We start from the raw sequence: 17,963 nt of genomic DNA, 5'->3' as shown, positions 1-17,963 counted from the left end.
CAAGTGCCAGGGCTAATGCTGGGGTGGGTGGGGCAGGGAGGGATCCTTCCAGCTCCGTGTCCATCCCTGTCTGTCCTAAATATTCTCTGGGCAGTGTGTGCCCTCTTCCAGACTGTGGTTGTATGGGCAGCAGCTGTGCTCTGACCTTTCTGGGAGCTGATTAGTTGTTAATCCCCCCTCTCCTCTGCCAAAGAGCTGCTGATCTCCTTCTGGGAGCGTCCAAGGCCAGGCTGGATGGAGCTCTGAGCACCCTGCTCTAGTGGATGGTTCTCCTGCACACACCAGGAGGTTGCAGTGAGGTGGTCTTCAAGGTCCCTTCCAACCCAAACCATTCCAGGGTTCTGTGATTCTCTTTTTCATCTTTAAAAACATTAAATTCTGCCTCTTCTGTCAGTCCCTTCCTTGCTCTCCTCTTAGTCAGGGAACCACCCTGAAGTGTTTCAACTTTTACATCTGAATGGCAAAGACATATCAAGGAAAGGGCTTTTTCCAGCCCTGTGGAAAACTGTCATGGCTCTGTGGAGCAGCAGGAAGACTGGTGTGGATCTTTTTTGTTCTCTTACATAAAGTTAATGCTTTTCTGGTGTGCAGAGCTCATGACATGCTCCAGATCCCCACAGCTGTTTCCTTGTAGCCAGGAGACTCCTGTCAAAGACATGGGTAAGGGTTTAGTAAAGGCTGGGCAAGGTCTGTGCTCTTCCCATCACTGGGAATGTTTGGGATAAGGGACAATGCAGGCTCTGCAAGGCAGAGAAAAGAAAGATTTTAGCTATGCTGAGTCTCATTGCCTTTGCAGTTTTAGAGGCTTCTGCCCCTCACAGAGATTTCCTCATAGTGCCCTTGGGTGGGAGGAAGGGGAGGGATAAAGCAGACATGGAGCAGTGCAGTGGGAGCAGGTTTGTGTTGCTCCAGATCCATGCTGTCACACAACCCAAGGGTGAGATCCACCCAAGGCATCCCAGAGGTGACTGCTGTGGAGGGTGGTGTGCCTACGGTACAAAGATCCATTTTGGTCCCGTGGAGGGACAGACAGAGCCTCAGTTGGAGAAATCTGCCCTGTCCAGGGCCACTGAGCAGAGCCTCTCCCAGGATGCTTTGTTGTATATGCAAATGTACCCCAGTTCTACCTCCCTGATTGGGCCATTGCTCTCTCCGCCCCTTTTTCCTTATATGTACATGTCCTAGAATGTTCTCCCTTCCCTGCTTACCCATTGGCCCCACATTGCTGCATGTCCCACCCCCTTCACCCTATTGGCTGCCACCCCTGGTCCCGCCTCTGCACCACCCTGAGCCCTCAGCCCATTGGCCCTGATGCTCTGCTCCACCCCCCTGTCCCCCATATTTAAACCTGGACCCTGCACTGCTCTTTTGTCTTTGTGTCTGGTCCCCTTTGTGTGTGGCTGGAATAAATCTCCTCGGAGCTCCACACAAAGGTCCTTCCCCCTTGTTTGTCGTGGGTGATTCCACAAGAGAAGTGTGTGCTGGAGTGATTGTGTGTGTGTCCCTTGCTGAGTCCCTTGCTTTTGGGCTGGTGGCTGTGCAAGCAGGGAGCTGGAAACCTCTGCCCTGAACATTGCTCGGCCTCTGTGCCCGTGCCACCGAGTGGCTCCGTTACTGGAGAAGCTTCTGGAAGATCGTGGCTCCCCCACCAGCAGACCAGTGCCTCGTGACAGCCACTGGCCATGTGGAATGGGCTGCAGCAGCTGGAGGGGCTGGGGCTGCTGGCAGCAGTGCTGGGCAGGGCTGCACCCTCAGGCAGCACCTTCAGTCCTAGAGGCTCCTTGTCATGTTTGTGTTACCCACAGACGAAGGCAGGGATGATCAAGAGGACTCCATGTTCTCAGAAGGCTCATTTATTACTTCATGATACTATATTATATTAAAGAATACTATACTGTACCAAAGAATACAGAAAGGATACAGACAGAATGCTGCTAAAAAGATAACAATGAAAACTGGTGATTCTCTCCAGAGCCCTGACACAGCTTGGCCCTGATTGGCCAAAGAGTGAAAACAACTCACACAGAATGCAATGGAACAATCACCTGTGGGTGAACAATCTCCAAACACATTGCACATGTGAGCACAGCACAGGAGAAGCAAATGAGATCAGAATTGTTTTCCTTTTCTCTGAGGCTTCTCAGCTTCCCAGGAGAAAATCCTGAGTAAAGGATTTTTTCCCAGAGAATGGGAATACCACAGCTGCTCCTGGTGCTGGAGCAGGGTGGGAGGGCTCTGCTCCGTGGTCCTGACATGGCACCTCCTTGCTCCTGCTCCAGCTGTGTCCCTTGGAGCATTTTCCATGGCTCTGGAGCTGCCATCCTACAAAAGCAGCTGGTCCTGCCCGTGGCAGGGCTTGGAATGAGATGGTCTTTCAGGTCCCTTCAAACCCAAACAGTTCTGTTATTCTGTAGTTAAAGCATTGCTGGCCAGGGAGAGGCTGCCTCACCTCCTTAACTCCAGCACAGACCACAGAGATTTCTCCTCCTTGCTCCACACTGGGAATGAATTTGGGAATGTCAGGGCCACATCCTGTGGCTTTGGGGTGGGATTCAGGCCCTGGGCCAGGGGAAGAGCTGCCCACTCCCTGGCTTCTCACCAGGTGGGATTGGCTCCTGAGCAGCACAGTGGGAGCAGAAGTTCCTGCTGGTACTGCAGTGGAGAAATGCTGCATTAGAGCAGGAAATATCCAATGTGCATTGCAAATAAAGAGGTTTTTCATTTGTGTTCTGAAGGAGGAAAAATATTGCCAGGCTTAGTTAATAACACAAGAAAGCTCTTGTGGTTATCAGGGATCTTCAGCTCTAATCCCCTCTGATAACAGTAAATTGAAGCAGCTCCTCTGCTGAGGTTTTTCTGTTGCTGGATTGTGCTCATATAATAAGAGAAATGGGCACTGCCTCTCCTTTTTACCTTTCCTTCATTTAAATATGTTTTTAAACTGCACTTTCCTCCTTTCAGAGACATCTGATTTACTGCATTTTAAACAGAAACCACTCCTGCAACAATGCCTCTTTCTATCAAGATTTGTAATCAGGCTGTTCCTGCTGAACTGTTGTTATTCAAGTTATTAATTTGTCATTTTGCACGGAGTCTGATCACAGAAAGAGATGAACAGGAGGCTCTGTGCACCTGCAGGCAGAGCAGGATGGATTTAATTACAGCAAAGAAAGCTGCAGGTTTTATTTTGTTTTTGTGTTGTTGGTTTGGTTTTTCTTCAGCCCAGCATTTTAGGAGCTTACACAGCAATCTGCATAAATTACTATGCATGTTTTTACTTAGGTTCTTACACCTAATTTGATTAATGTTAATGCCTTTGACAGGGTAGATGGAGAGGGAGTTTGTACAAAGGCATGGAGTGACAGGACAAGGGAATGGCCTTAGGGTGCAAAAGATGGGAAGGAATTGTTCCCTGTGAGGGTGGCAGGCCCTGGCACAGGGTGCCCAGAGCAGCTCTGGCTGCCCCTGGATCCCTGGCTGTCTCCAAGGCCAGGCTGGACCGCTGGGATAGCGAAAATGTCCCTGCCCATGGGACAGAGAGGGGGGCTCTAGGGTCCCTTCCAGCCCAGCCCATTCTGTGATTCTCAGGTCACAGCCAGTTTTGTGCAGGGGAGCAGGATGTGTCAGCTTGGTGCTGTTCACTCTGCAGCCAGCCAGCACTGCCCACTGCCTTTAACTCTGATTTCAAGGCGAGTCCCTTGCTTTTGGGCTGGTGGCTGTGCACAGGGGGAGGAAACCTTTGCACTGACCATTGCTTTGTTTCCTGAGCTCTGTGCTGCCCTGCCCAGACCGAGGGCAGGTTTGAGTTCCCACTCAGTAACCCCAGTTTGCCTGGGCATTCAGACCTCTCCAGCTGCTTCAGGCACCTTCTCTCCACGTGCTGCCTGACACAATGAAGTGAAGCTTTCCATCCATTATTTCTTCATCCATTTTCTTTTTTCCATCCATTTCTTCTGCTCACAGGTCAAGCCCAACAACCAGTTGGTTTGTCACCAGGAGAGGTGTTAGGAAGAGTAGAAATATTTTTTATTTAGAAGATGCTGACATTTTTTATCCCCATTTCTCTTCCACACTTTCACTCCTGTTTTACAGTGAGGACAGTGCAGCCCTGGGACAAACCCTGGAGACACCACAGGATCACTGTCCATGGAGGTTTTTAAGGCTCAGCTGGGTGAAGTCCTGCCTGAGCTGGTCTGGTGTTGATTCTAATCCTGCCTGGAGAAGGATCTTGGGCCAGAGAGCTCCAGCAACCCCCATTTCTGTGGTTCCTCAGGTTCTGTGCAAAGCCAGCCCCAGTTTGCTCTGCCTGAAGAGCCTCTGCAGGAACAACTTTGTTTGGGTGAAAGAAAAGGAAGCTGAGATTGTGATCCCAACTTTCTCAACAGAAATAAAATAAAATTAAAAACTGAACTCTAGCAGTAAGAGAAGCCCCATTTTTATTGATGCTGCACAGAGGCAAGTGATTTTGCATCCAGTTTTAGGAGAGCAGTATAACTGCTTTTGACAGCCTGGTCTAATAATAATAAAAAGGCCCAGCTCCTCGTATTGCAACCTGATAGCAAAGCTGGAGTGTGAATTTATCCCATAAAAATTCATCTACCATGGCTAAAGCCCTGTAAATTGAGTCCTGTATTTTGGTTGTTAAATAAAAACAAAACCACACCACAGAGTAATGACAGAAACATTGCTCAGCTCTTGCAATTGTGTCTTGTTAAAACATCACTTAGGGTAATTTACAGGGTTTGATTCAAACATGTGTTTAAATGAATTATTTTTTCCCATCTCTCCTGCTCCCCCTTCACCCTGTGGGGATGTAAAACCCCAAGCTGAGGCTGGATTTCTTCAGGGAGAAACAAGGGGCCATTACCCTGCAGGATAAACCCTGTCACACTGTGCTGCCACTGCCTGTCCCCAGAGGCTGGTTACAGCTCAGAGGGTCAGAGGATGGCTGAGCTGCTCCCCGTGGGGGCTGCAGATGTTCTTGGGAAGCAGCAGGGGAGATGCTGCCCCACAGCCAGGGCTCTGCCCCACCTCTCCTGCCCACCTGCATCCCAAACCTCCAGCCTTGCTCGTGCCCAAATCCCTGCTGAGAGCACAGCAGAGGATGTGTGCAAGCCTAAAACCCAAGCACAAGGAGAGGAATTTGTATTAAAGTGATTTTAGCCATCAGAGATCGTTCCTGGGCTCTCTCAGTTAAGCTCAGCTGTGTTAGATGGAAACAAAAACGCAGGGAGCTGTGTCTGCCTCTGCCAGTGGTGAGAGGGAGCACATCCAGGGATGCCTCCTTTGATCCCTGTCCCAAGAGCCTGGAACATGCAGCTCGTGCTCTCCCCGAGCCACTGGCTCAGTTTGTGTTGAATTTAAAGGCCTTCAATGGATTATTCTTCTATGGACTTGCCCAGCTGCTTTTTGAATCCATCTCAAATGTCCTCTCTGCAGGCTCCTGCAGGGAGAAGAGCCCCAGCTGAGCTCTGGGATGTGTGAAAAGGGCCCCCTGAAGCCTATTTTGTACCTTCCAATTACTGATTTCACTTTGTGGTCCCAAATTCTTGCATTCCAATAGACCACAGTGAGTCATTTCCTCCCTCCTGTCTTTGTGTCTCATTCCATCTTCTGTGCCTGTCTGTTCCAATTTTCTGTTTCCCATCCTGAAAGGTCCTAATCTGTTTGCTTGCTTCTCATTTGGGAGCTGTTTCATACCTTTGATGACTTTTGCTGCTTTCCCCTGGCCATCTTTCATTTCCACTTTGCTCTTTTCCAAACAGGGGGCCCAGACTGTGCCCAGCTCTGGAGATGCTGGGAAGCCATGAATTCATGCAGTGGCAGAAAGCACCAAAATAAATCTTCTCTCTTTTGTTCCCTAATAATTCCCACTCTTTTATTCTCTTCTTTTTGGCCGTTTCTGAGTTTTTCACAGATCCTCATCCTGCATGCACAGAGCCCAATATTGGAAATACAGAATTGCTGATTTACATCCCATTTATCCTCATGCACATGCACCATGTGAATTTATCCATATTAGGCTTAATCCAGCATTTGCTTGCCTGGTCAGCCAGGTTTTCCTGCAAGTCTTTCACCTTCCTTTTTTTTTTTTTTTTTTTTTTTTTGCTGCTCTGAGGAACTTTGGGTCACAAGGAAATGCAGTTAAAGCAACAGAAGTACCTGGAGTTTTATAGGAGTTTTATATCATAGAAATATGGAGTGGTTTGGGTTGGAAGGGACTGAAAGCCCATCTCATTCTACCCCTTTCTGTGGGCACCTTGAGGCTCTGTGAAAAACTCAGAAATGGCCAAAAAAAGAGAGAATAAAAGAGTGGGAATTATTAGGGAACAAAAGAGAGAAGATTTATTTTGGTGCTTCCACCTTCCACTAGCCCAGATTGCTCATGCAGCTGCAAATCCATAAACACTTCCCAAGCATCTCATCCCTGCCCGTGGTCCTGTCAGGGAATGCTTTAATTTTCATTCTTATTTATGGGCTTTATCTCTGTGTGCAGAATTCACAAGGTTTGGAGCCATGGAAGAACTTCTCCCTGTGAAATTCAGCAAGAAGCTGAGCACATGGAGGAAGGTTTGGGCTGGCCAAGGGTTTCCTTCAGCCCAGATTACTGTTGCCATTTCTATCCCCAGACTGAGGCAGCCCCTTGCAGCTCAGAATTATTTGAATCCTGTTGTGTTTGACAGGCTCTGACAGAGCCCAATCCATCTCCTACTTCCAAAGCTGTTGTTAAGAGCACTGATTATTTCATGCCTTCCATTCAGTTTGTGTGCTGACACTGCTTTCCTGTGCTGTGCATTCCTGGCAGATGTGAGTTTTATAACAGAAGACATAAATTTACAGCAAGTCTCCCCAGAAGTAATATCTGGGAGTTTTCCATCAGCTGCCAGCAGTACATGAACCTTCCAGCAGCTGCACTGGAACCAACAAACCCTTCCTGTGGCAGCCCAGGGTTCAGGCTGAGCTGTGTCTGAGAGGAAAGGGACATGCAGGGGCAGAATAACAACATTTTTCCACCTTAGGGCTATTTCACTTCTGTAAAATCAAAATGCAAGCCCTGCCTCATCCTAGGAAACTGATCTAACTGCTCATCTGCCTTGGTTTGAACAGACAGGTGTCTGCTGAGGAAGGCAGAAGCCTCCCTTGAAATGGAAAATGCAAACCCCTCCCTCTGAATTGTTATAATTTTGAAATTAAGGGGCTCTCAGGCAAAGATATGGGAGCAGGAATAACAGTTCTTTATTAGGGAAACTAAAAACACAAATGCAATAGTACAAAAAAGAAAACAAACCACTGTCAGAGTCAGAATAGGAGCTGACCCCTGTGGTTCAGGTAGAAGAGATCTCCTGGAGGGAGGATGGGCTGTGGCAGAGATAAAGAAATCTGCCCCATGAACAGCAGAGAGCTGCCCCAGCTCTGACAGAAGGGGACAGAACACACAGCCCCAGCCACATCTTTCACCCTGAGACATCATCCCAGCTCCCACTGGAGGAACAAAGAGATTCTGACACCCCTGGAGGACATTTCCACCTTCCCCACCACTGGTCCTGCCAGGAGCAGGCTGTTCCCTCCTGAGCCCTGCAGTGGCTGCAGCTGGACGAGTCTCTCTCCACATCCATGAAATCCAATCCTGAGCATCCTCCTGCAGCTCCAGCTTGATGCTATCTGTTAGCAGCATCTGGCCACCTTCCTGCAGCTCTAGAAGGTAAAATCAGCCATTGTGTGGCACCAGGGGGACAGGCATGGCCACACTGAGGGGACAGGCAGTGGCCACTCTGACAAGTGACTGGGCTGGGATAAAGCAGCACAAAAGTGCCCTGGGTGGCCCTGAGTGATGCAGTGGGGAAAGCCTGCAATGCCTCTCCTGATGCACCTAGAGCATCTTTTATCTGGTGTTAGGTCCCCCAAGTCCAGCATTTACCACCAGCCAAACTGGGTTTGGAGCTCCAAGCTCTCAGGGGGGGAAGCAGGACAAACAGACATTTCTGCCCCTGCAGCACTGGGCTTGCCTCTCCCAGGAGCATCCTCCAGCTGGTGAATGAGCTGTGTCCAGGTTGTGTCAGGGCAGGAAGAGGCTGATGTGGATTTGGCACCTGCAGAGCTCTCCAGCAGCTGGGAACTCTTTGAAGAGCTCAGCCTTACCCAGGGCTGCCTTTTTTCTTTTCCCTTTTTGACAGCAGCAGAGGGGACCTTTGGGCTCTTCAAAGCCCAATTTTAATCACTCACCTGATTGAAGAGATTGCCTCCTTTAACTCTGGTATTTCTTGTCATTAGCCTGCCCACCTCTGGGATGAAGGGATTCATCTTCAAAAGCCAAACTAGCTTTGTCTGTGCTGGGGCTGCTCCTGCTTTCCCCAGGGTGGGATTCACTGCTCAGCACTGCTCACAGGGGTCATGCTCTGCCCTGGAAACAGGAGGGGCTGCTCATCTCTGCCAGCCTCGTTGTCCCTTTATTTGCTGTGGAGGTATTTAATTCCCCTGTATTAGGTTGGGATTAAAGAGGAGGCCCTGTCCTCTTCTCTTGCCAGCTTTAGAGAGGAATTTTTTCACATCAACACCAGAGAATTCCACACTCTCCTTGCTGTTTCCTACTTCAGAAGAGCTCTCTGACACCCAGGGCTGGTTCTTCCTGTTCAGTAACACCTGGGGATGCAGAGGAGGTCCAGAGCCTGCACCCACCTTCTGCTGGGTGCAGTGCAGGTGGGACCCAGACAGCTCCAGGGGCTGAGGCAGCCCAGAGCAGGTGGATGGGGTGGAAGGGATGGATGCAGAGGGATGGGATGGATGGAATGGAGGCAGAGGATGGGATGGATTCAGATGGATGGGATGGATACAGAGGGATGGATTGGATGAAGAGGGATGGATGGGATGCAGAGGAATGGATGCAGAGGGATGGAATGGGTGCAGATGGATGGATTGGATGCAGAGGAATAAATGCAGAGGGAAGGAATGGATGCAGAAGGGAGGAATGGATGCAGAGGGATGGAATGGATGCAGAAGGATGGGATGGATGCAGCTGGATGGAATGGATGCAGAGGGGAGGAATGGATGCAGAGGGATGTAGTGAAGCAGCTGTGGGATGGCTACTGGGAAGCACAGGCTTGCAGCTCTGCAAACCAGTCCTGCCAGGGTCAGTTCCTGGGAGTGGGGGGCTCTCTGTGACTCCAGCCTGTGTGTGGCCACGGGACAGCCACAGTTTCTGGTTTCTCTCTTTGGGACGAGTCCATCTGATTTACTGTTTGGCTCTTTCTGGCTCAGAAGTCATTGGGCCAGTAGACAACGGTCTTGTCTGGGCACAAATCTGGACTAGAACACTTCCAGGGACACCACAACATAAAAAAAATACACATTAAACTCTAAGAGAGTGTCCAAATGAGGTCACAAGGACAGGGAAGGGTCTGGAGGGCAAACATTATGGGGAGCACATGGTTTATTCAGCCTGGAGGAGAGGAGACTGAGGGGAGACCTCATTGTGGTCTTCAACATCCTCCCAAGGGTCAGCAGAGGGGCAGCTCTGATCTCTGCTCTCTGTGACAGGGACAGCACCCAGGGCATGGCTGGAGCTGTGCCAGGGAGGGTCAGGCTGGAGATCAGGAAAGGTTCTTCCCCAGAGGGTGCTGGCACTGCCCAGGGAATGGGCACGGCCCCGAGGCTGCCAGAGCTCCAGGAGCGTTGGGACAGCGCTGCCAGGGATGCCCAGGGTGGGGCTGTTGGGGGGTCTGTGCAGGGCTGGGGCTGGGCTGGGTGATCCTGGGGGTCCCCCCCAGCTCAGGACATTCTGTGTTTCCCTCATCTTTGGTGCACTTGATGGCTGGGAGTTATCTCCACCTGTACCTGTCAGAGGTGCCCACACAGCTCTGATAGCAAACACCACTGCCAGGACCCAATCCCTGGGTTCTAAAGCCCAGCCCAACCCTTCCTGTGTAAATCCCATTTTCCCTGACCATTTCCCACAGGAGCTGAGTCCATGTGCCAGGGGGGATCCCTGCCCTGCCCTGCCCTGCCCAGGCACTGCTCCCTGGAGGAGCTGCCCTGTGCCCCTCGCTGCTCTCAGGGTGCCAGAGGGATGGAGGGCAGCAGGGAGTGGCTCTGAGGCAGAGGTGCCAGTCTGGCCTGATTTTCTCAGTCCTGAGATCTTCCAAAGGATGAATTTTCTGAACATTTGTTCCTCTCAGCACGAGCTATTGTTTCTGACATATTTATCCAGCTCAGTGCTACCTTGAGATATCACTTTTGACAGATAACCTTCTTAAATTAAACATACAAATGTGCCCTACTGAGAGGGAAGATGTGAGCACTAATGGCTCTGAGAATGATGGAGAAACCTTCCCATTAGCTCCTCCTGAGCTGCTAAATGTGCTCCTGTGTTAGGGAAAGAAATGGGGAGCCAGCAGGATCAACGAGGGAATGGGGAGAGAGATCACAGAGTTGAGATTTGAGATGAAATGCTCTTCAGACTGAGGGGTGTCAGAGGCCAGGGCACAGAATTCAGGCTTCTGTGTATGAAAACTGGGGCCAAGCTGCAGAGGAAGGGGCTGAGTCCAGGGGATGAGCTGCCAGCAGGACCCAGAGAATTCCCTAACTCGTTTCCTGTGCTTCCCCAGACCTCTGCCCATGGCAGCTCTGGCACAGGGCATGGCCCAAGCTGAGCTCAGAGAGGAGAAGAAGGAGGTCCCCAGGGTCCCTGCAAGGAGGGTGGCCTCAATTCCTGTTATTTATTGGAAATGTTTCCCCAGAACCCAGCAGACAATGTGGGGATCGCTGGACCATCCTGAAGAGCAGGGCTGTCACCTGATATTTTTTGAAAAATCCCTTTGCCAGGATTTTTTCTCCTGGGAAGTTGGGAGGCTTCAGCTTCTCCCTGTTTTGCTCCTTTGGAATGTGATTTGGAGAATTGTTTATCCCAGCATGTGAATTGTTTTTACTTAATGACCAATCCCAGCCAGCTGTGTCAGACTCTCTAAGGAGTCACAGGTTTTTCTTATCATTCCTGTTTTAGCCTTCTGATGTCTCCTTTCTCTTTAGTATAGTTTTAGTATAGCATATAATATAATATAATAAATATAATATAATATAATATAATATAATATAATATAATATAATATAATATAATATAATATAATATAATATAATATAATATAATATAATATAATATAATATAATATAATATAATATAATATAATATAATATAATATAATATCAGCCTTCTGAGAACTCGGAGTCAGATTCTTATCTCTCACCTCGTCCTGGGGGCCCTCACAACACTGGGCTGCAAGGGAGTACCTGGATTTTCTCTCTGGAAGCCTCCCCAGTCCTCCCACAGCTGTGCCAGAGCAGTGCTGGGATGCTCCCAAGCTCCCCTGTGTCACTGTTGAGATGGACACACCACACACACACACACTTGTGCAGAGACAGCAATGGCTTCTCTTTATCACCAGCTGTTCTTACGTTTTATACCCTTAGCAAAGCATGATCTTCAGTCATTAGTTACATCAAAACAGCTCATTATGTTCACTGGACAAAGCAATATTTTATTTTATTGGTACAAAGCAATTAACATCAATAATTAATTGGCAAGAGTTTACAACAAATTATTTAGGCACGTAGGCTGCTCACTGAGGCATGTATCCTCTAACTGCAAACATCCCTTATGTGTCTGTTTTATTGGTTTCCATGCTAACAGCCTTGCTTTCTTCTTTACTGTGGATAAGCTCATATTTTATCAATTTCTTATTCTGCTAACTCAGTTGTTTGGCCTGCAGACCAGCTGCTAAGGCCATCCACACCCCTGTCCCAGGGCTGGCTCCCTGGGGTGCCAGTGCTGTCCCTTGGAGATGCCGTGGCACTCATGGAGTATAGCAAATATTTTCGCCCCCAATGAAGGAGAAGAATGATGAGGAGGACTCCATCTTATCAGAAGGCCAATTAATTACTTTATTAGTCTATATTATATTATATCTATATTACATTACATCCAAACTGAATCTGTCAAGCACTCAACTGTGCACACAACTGCACTCATCTCGTGACTGTCAGTGACAGTCCCCACACACACACCTGGATCCAGCTGGTCAGTGAATCAAAACACTCACACCAGAATCCAATCACCAATTCCCTTCAGGTAAACAATCTTCCACCATGCATTCCACTTGTGAACAGCACAGGAGCAGTAAATGAGATAAGAATTGTTTTTTCTTTCTCTGAGGTTCAGAGAATGTGAATCCCAGAAATATTCTTGGGAAGTTGTGCCTTGCTTTTCTCTGTGAAGAGAAATGGGACAATGGAGTCCCCCCACATCTCTTTTCTTCCCCTCCTCTCCTGTCTCAGGTCTCCTGTCCACAAATAGAAATTCTTTGGAGCAGAGACATCATTTTTTGGCTCATGGCAGCTGGTCAGGCTTCACACCTGACCAGGGGCTGTGCTTTGGTGTCAGTTCTGTGGTGAGCTAAAAACCCACAGGTGCACTGCAGTGGGACAGCGGTGGCTGCTGGGAGGTCTGTGGGAAAACCAGCACTGCTCTGCAGCTCCTAAAACCAGGGGGAAGACCACCTGCCCACCCCTCCTGTGAGGAAATTCCCCCTTCTTTTGGTTTTATGAGACATATTTAAATGATGCAATATATTTGAAAGTATATTTTAAAAGTTGTTCACCAGTTGTTCTAAAAGTGAGCCATCTCACACAATTTCCACCAAATTGCTGCCACCCTTTCCCCCCTCCCTACTCCCTGTCCCTCTCATGAGAAGGAAAATTTCAATTCCATCTTTTCCTCCTGCCTTCTCTGTGTCTCCCAGTCCCTACTATTCCTCTTCTCCTTCAGCCCATTTTTCTTCCCTCATTGATGAAAACACTTTGACTGATTCCCCACCTCCCTCCCCTGGATGAAATGCCTAGTTTCCTTGACACACTGAAATTGCTAATGGTTCTTGCTGCTCCTTTTCCTAAATGGAGTATTTGTGAGGAATTACTCAGCTCAGTGCTCCATCAGCTGCTTGCCTGGGCTGGGCAGACACCCAGGCAGGAGCTGTGCAGCACCACCAGCAGCACAGGAATTCCAGCCCTCAGTGCCTGTAATTAAGCTGGAGGTTTGTGATTCAGTGTCTGGGCTCTGTTTTCCCTTAGTGAACTGTGAGAAGCTCTCTGAAGGAAGGGCTTGTGCTGTTTGCTCAATCACAGTTATATTTATTATATATATAATGTATTTTATATATTCCTGCCTGGATTCTCTCCCCACACAATGTCAGGAGCACTCTGTTGAAAAATGGATAATCCATACGGTGAATTTTACAGCCAGGGCCCATTTGTAAAAGTCACAGATAAAACCCAGGCAGGAAGAGAATGAAAAGAGAAAGGAGAAGCAAAGGGGTGGAAGAAGGCACAGAGGGAGGGAACAGCTGTAAAAAGAGGGGGAAGAAGCAGGAGATGGAGCACGGCCTCATAGTGATGAGGGGCAGGAGGGGAAGGGCTGTTTGGGGAGAAAATTGGTCATGTCCAGCTCTGTTGCTTTGTTTTTCTAAAGTTTGTCTAAGCTTTTTGATGTTTACATTTTTGTAACAGAGTTCCTTACGCACTTTTTATGTAAATAATGATTATTTTGCTTTTTTTTTTTTTGAGAAGGAGAGAATTGATAGATTGTTAGTTTGGTGTAATTAAAGAGGCAGTCATTTCATCTTCTTATCTATAGTTATTTTTAGAATTTTATAGATAATAAAGTCCAGAAATCAATGTACCTTTTTTACCTTGAACATCTCAGTGTGAGTGTCGTTCATTTTGTGGCATATTGTGACACAGCTCCTTTTCCACCTTTGGCCAGCTGGCCCTGCCCCTGCTCCAGGAGTGTTCCCTGTCCCAGGATGGGCTCCCACAGCTCCCCTCTGCATGGTTAATGCCCCCTGGTTTCCAATCTTTTCCCATTTCCAGGTCTGTAACAATTCTTCTGGATCTCACTGGGGATTCCTATTCCTGCATGGGATGAGGCCACTTTTAATGCAGTTTTTCAGAGTGACAAAGGCAGTTTCTGCACAATCCCCTCTGCAGTGCCAAGATTCCCCTCAGGTCTCTCTCTGCCCCCTCCAGCTCCTCGTCTCCATCCAAATTCCAGCCACAAGGGGCTGCTGCCATATGGCTTCCCTGTGCTCTTCCATACCATGCACTGGCTTCAAATTCACTTCAGAGGGAAAGGAGCAAATAACAGCAAATATTCAAGAATGCCTTGAAAGAGCAGTGGGAATTTCAGCCAGAAAAAAGGAGGGAGGATTAACAGGCAAAATAAATTGAAAAATGTAATCTGGGAGTTTCCCAGCTGAAATGCTTTGGAAACAGCAGCAGGTTTCATTAGCAGGCTTTCACAGCAAAGCCTGTTGTGACCACAGAGTTGTTGTTTTGTTTAATTCCTAGAGAGGTTTTAAATCTAAGCCTTGGCTTAACTGGAGGAAAAGGTGCTGAAGGAGTAAATGGACCCCACGAAGCAGATTGGATTAAAATGAAATGTTCCTCCTCTAACCCTGAGGCTAATCTGGTGGGAAGAGGTGCTGGAGTGGTGTCCATTTTCCATCAAAGAAAGTATCAATTATTTGTCCATAGTGCAGATGGTGGGTAAGATGCCCTGTTTTGCTGGAAGAATATCAGGAATTGAGAAAATGTGAAACTCAGCAATGAGAAAGTTTTCCTGATATCTTGTCTGAGCCTCCCCTGGGTCCACTGAGTCCATTTTCCCTTCCTGTTAATCTCTGTCTGGGATAGGGAAACTGATCCTGTACATTTTGGGGTTTAGCTCTAGGGCTGCACCTAAAGCATGCCCAGCAGGACACCTTTTGTACCCACTCACACAGCCATTTCTACATGCTTTGGATAACTTGGGTTCAGGCTCTTCCTGAACTATTACAAGCCAAGTTCCAAGTGTTTCTAATTTTCCAGACCCATTTCTCTGCTCACTGGTGACAGTTCCCATAATTACAGAAGGTGGGAATACCTGCCAGAATCCACAAGAGGCAGGCAAACAAAATAATAGGGGGGGAAACAATTTTTACATTTCATCCCCCAGAAGAGATTTCGGGAGCTGTATTTAATTGGGACTAGCAGGGCTGCTGGTACCTCAGAGGAAAACATGGATGAAGGGTGAGGGAGCCTTCAAGGAAGGGCAGGAGAATGAATTCCAGCAGCAATAATTAAAAAAACCTCAGGGGAAATTCAGGCACTTCCCAGGCACCACAGTGCAGCACCAGTGTCTGAGGTTGGAAGCACGGGGCTGTGTGTTCTGTCCCCATCTGTCAGAGCTGGGCAGTTCTCTGCTGTCCATGGGGCAGTTTTCTTTATCTCTCCCACAGCCCATCCTCCCTCCAGGAGATCTCTGCTGGCCATGGCCACTGAGTGTCCCTGCAGGGCTGATCAAATTCCAGCATCCCATGGGGAGATGCTCCGCCCAGGGGAGGAGCCAAGCATTCCTACCTGGATCCAATCTGCCCTGGGAACAGCCCAGCAGCCTTTGCCCACTGCATTCCCAGAGGAGCAGCTTTCTCCTGCCCTGCATTCCCAGAGGGAGAGCAGGCCCATCTCCAGCAGCCCTGGAGCTGCAGAGGAAAACTCCCCCCTTGTGCAGGATCCCTGCTCCAGCAGAACCACAGCTGGCACTGCAGGAGGGCTGAGCCCCCCTGGGATGGGGCTGTGCCACCACCCTGAGCCCCCCTGGGATGGGACTGTGCCACCAGCCTGAGCCCCCCTGGGATGGGACTGTGCCACCACCCTGAGCCCCCTGGGATGGGACTGTGCCACCACCCTGAGCCCCCCTGGGATGGGACTGTGCCACCACCCTGAGCCCCCTGGGATGGGACTGTGCCACCACCCTGACACACAGGGGCCAGGGCCTGTCTGACTCTGGCAGTGTTGGTTTGTATTGCTGCATTTGTCTTTTATTTTTATTTTCTTCCCTGAATAAAGAACTGTTATTCCTACTCCTATACCTTTTCCTGAGAGCCTCTTAATTTCAAAATTATAATAATTCAGAAAGAGGGGGTTTACATTTTCCATTTCAGGGGAGGCTCCTGCCTTCCTTAGCAGACACCTGTCTGTTCAAACCAAGAGAACCAGGAAACAATGAAGTGCACAGGAGCTCTGAGCTGTTCCCACTAATTGGACACTGTGCCAGGGAGCTGGGGAAGCTGGGGGAAGAATGTGAAGCAAAGCCCCAGCGTGCCCTGGGGAGTGTAAAAATATTGTAGCTAATGGGATTCTGGCAGGACTGAAAGGAAAGGGATCTGTCCTGGAGTGTGTGAGCTTGGAAAAGGGCTGGCAGGAGCAGCAGGAATTGTGTTGGGCATCCTCCAAACAAGCAGGAGACTCCACACCTGAGCTGGAGCACCCTGGAAGGGGAGAGAGGCTTCAATGCTGGGTTTTGTTCCACGTGCTTCCTATTCAAGAACATCTGGGGAGTGGAAATTCAGGCCACAGGCACACACATGCAGCAGTAAAGCTGAATTCAGAGGCTCTGCCCTGTGCTATCTCAGCTGGAAAATCCCAGAAGTGAGGGAAGGAGCTGCCTTGGGACTCTCCATTCCCCTCCAAATCTCCCCGTGCCCTCCTGGCCATGGTGACCAGGACACCACCTGAGGCTGAGCTAGGCCAATAGCACCTGCAAAAGGGGTTTTCATCATTTTCCTCTGTGTTTTGAAGTGAAAAGACTGAAAAATGAAATTAATCTAAGTAATATAGAAACAGGCTGGGGAAGCTCACTTAGCTCTTGCTGTTGTTTGTTTGCTCATTGCTTTTCTTACTCTCACTGGAAAGGCACAATAGAAAAATTCCCAAGCCAAAATGAAATGTTTTGTCTCTTTTGGCAAATTTTTAAAATAATGGAGGGTTTGCTTGCTTTGGCTTTTCCCCTTTGTTTGTTTTCGGTCTTAGTGCTCTTTTCAAAGGAATGTATTATTTATTTTTTATCCTATTTCATAAGAAATACACAGAAAAAGCTTGAAAGTCATCAGGGGAGGCTCTTGTGAAAACCTGTGTTCCCTGAGAGGTGCCTGGCTCAGGATGGGGTGGTGGGAGAGGCTGAGGTGAGGGTGGGCAGAGCACAGGAACACAGGCTGGATATTAGGGAAGAATTCTTTATTGGAATGGTGGTCAGGAACTGGAAGAGGCTCCCCAGTGGTGCAATCACTGTCCTTGGAAGTGTCCAAAGAACTCCTGGATGTGGCACTTGGGGACAGGGTTTAGTGGTGGTCTTGGAAGTGCTGGGTTAAGGGATGGAATTGGGATCTTGGAGGGCTTTCCTACCAGAAATGATTCTGGATTCCGTGGGCATCTCAAAGCCTGCAGGCTCAGGGCTTGTTGCATGTGGTGTCACACAGTACCATGGGCCAGCCTGGGATCCAGGCTGTGTCCCACAGGAGAGGTTTTCCAGTGGAACATCACCACCAGCAGCCAGGAGAGAGTTTGTTCCAGGCCACGGGGTATTCCCAGCCATTTCCACAGAACCCCACATTCAGACAGATACAGGGTGCCTTGGAGAAGCACTTTTGGGTTTCCCCTCGTCAGGAGCCTTTTCCCATCCCGTGCCTGGGGCTCCTTCCCTGTGAGGCTGGGGAGGCCCTTTAGGTCATGTGACAGAAGCCTTTTATTCACCAGGAAATTGCCAGCCAAAGTCTCTTCTGTTTTTCCCCCCTCATTCCTCCTGCTGCAGCAATTCCAGAGTGATCTGTAGGAAGCCCTGTCTTGGCTGAGAGCCCACCCTGAAAGGTGACAATGGGCTCCCACAAGTGACAGTGTCTTGGTTTGAACAGACAGGTGTCTGCTAAGGAAGGCAGGAGCCTCCCCTGAAATGGAGAATGCAAACCCCCTCCCTCTGAATTATTATAATTTTGAAATTAAGGGGCTCTCAGGCAAAGTAATGGGAGTAGGAATAACAGTTCTTTATTAGGGAAGAAAATAAAAATAAAATAAAAATGCAGTAATACAAACCAACCCTGCCAGAG

The sequence above is a fragment of the Haemorhous mexicanus genome, chromosome 18 (assembly GCF_027477595.1).
Source record: "Haemorhous mexicanus isolate bHaeMex1 chromosome 18, bHaeMex1.pri, whole genome shotgun sequence".
NCBI lineage: Eukaryota > Metazoa > Chordata > Aves > Passeriformes > Fringillidae > Haemorhous > Haemorhous mexicanus.
This window is presented reverse-complemented; position numbering follows the sequence as displayed.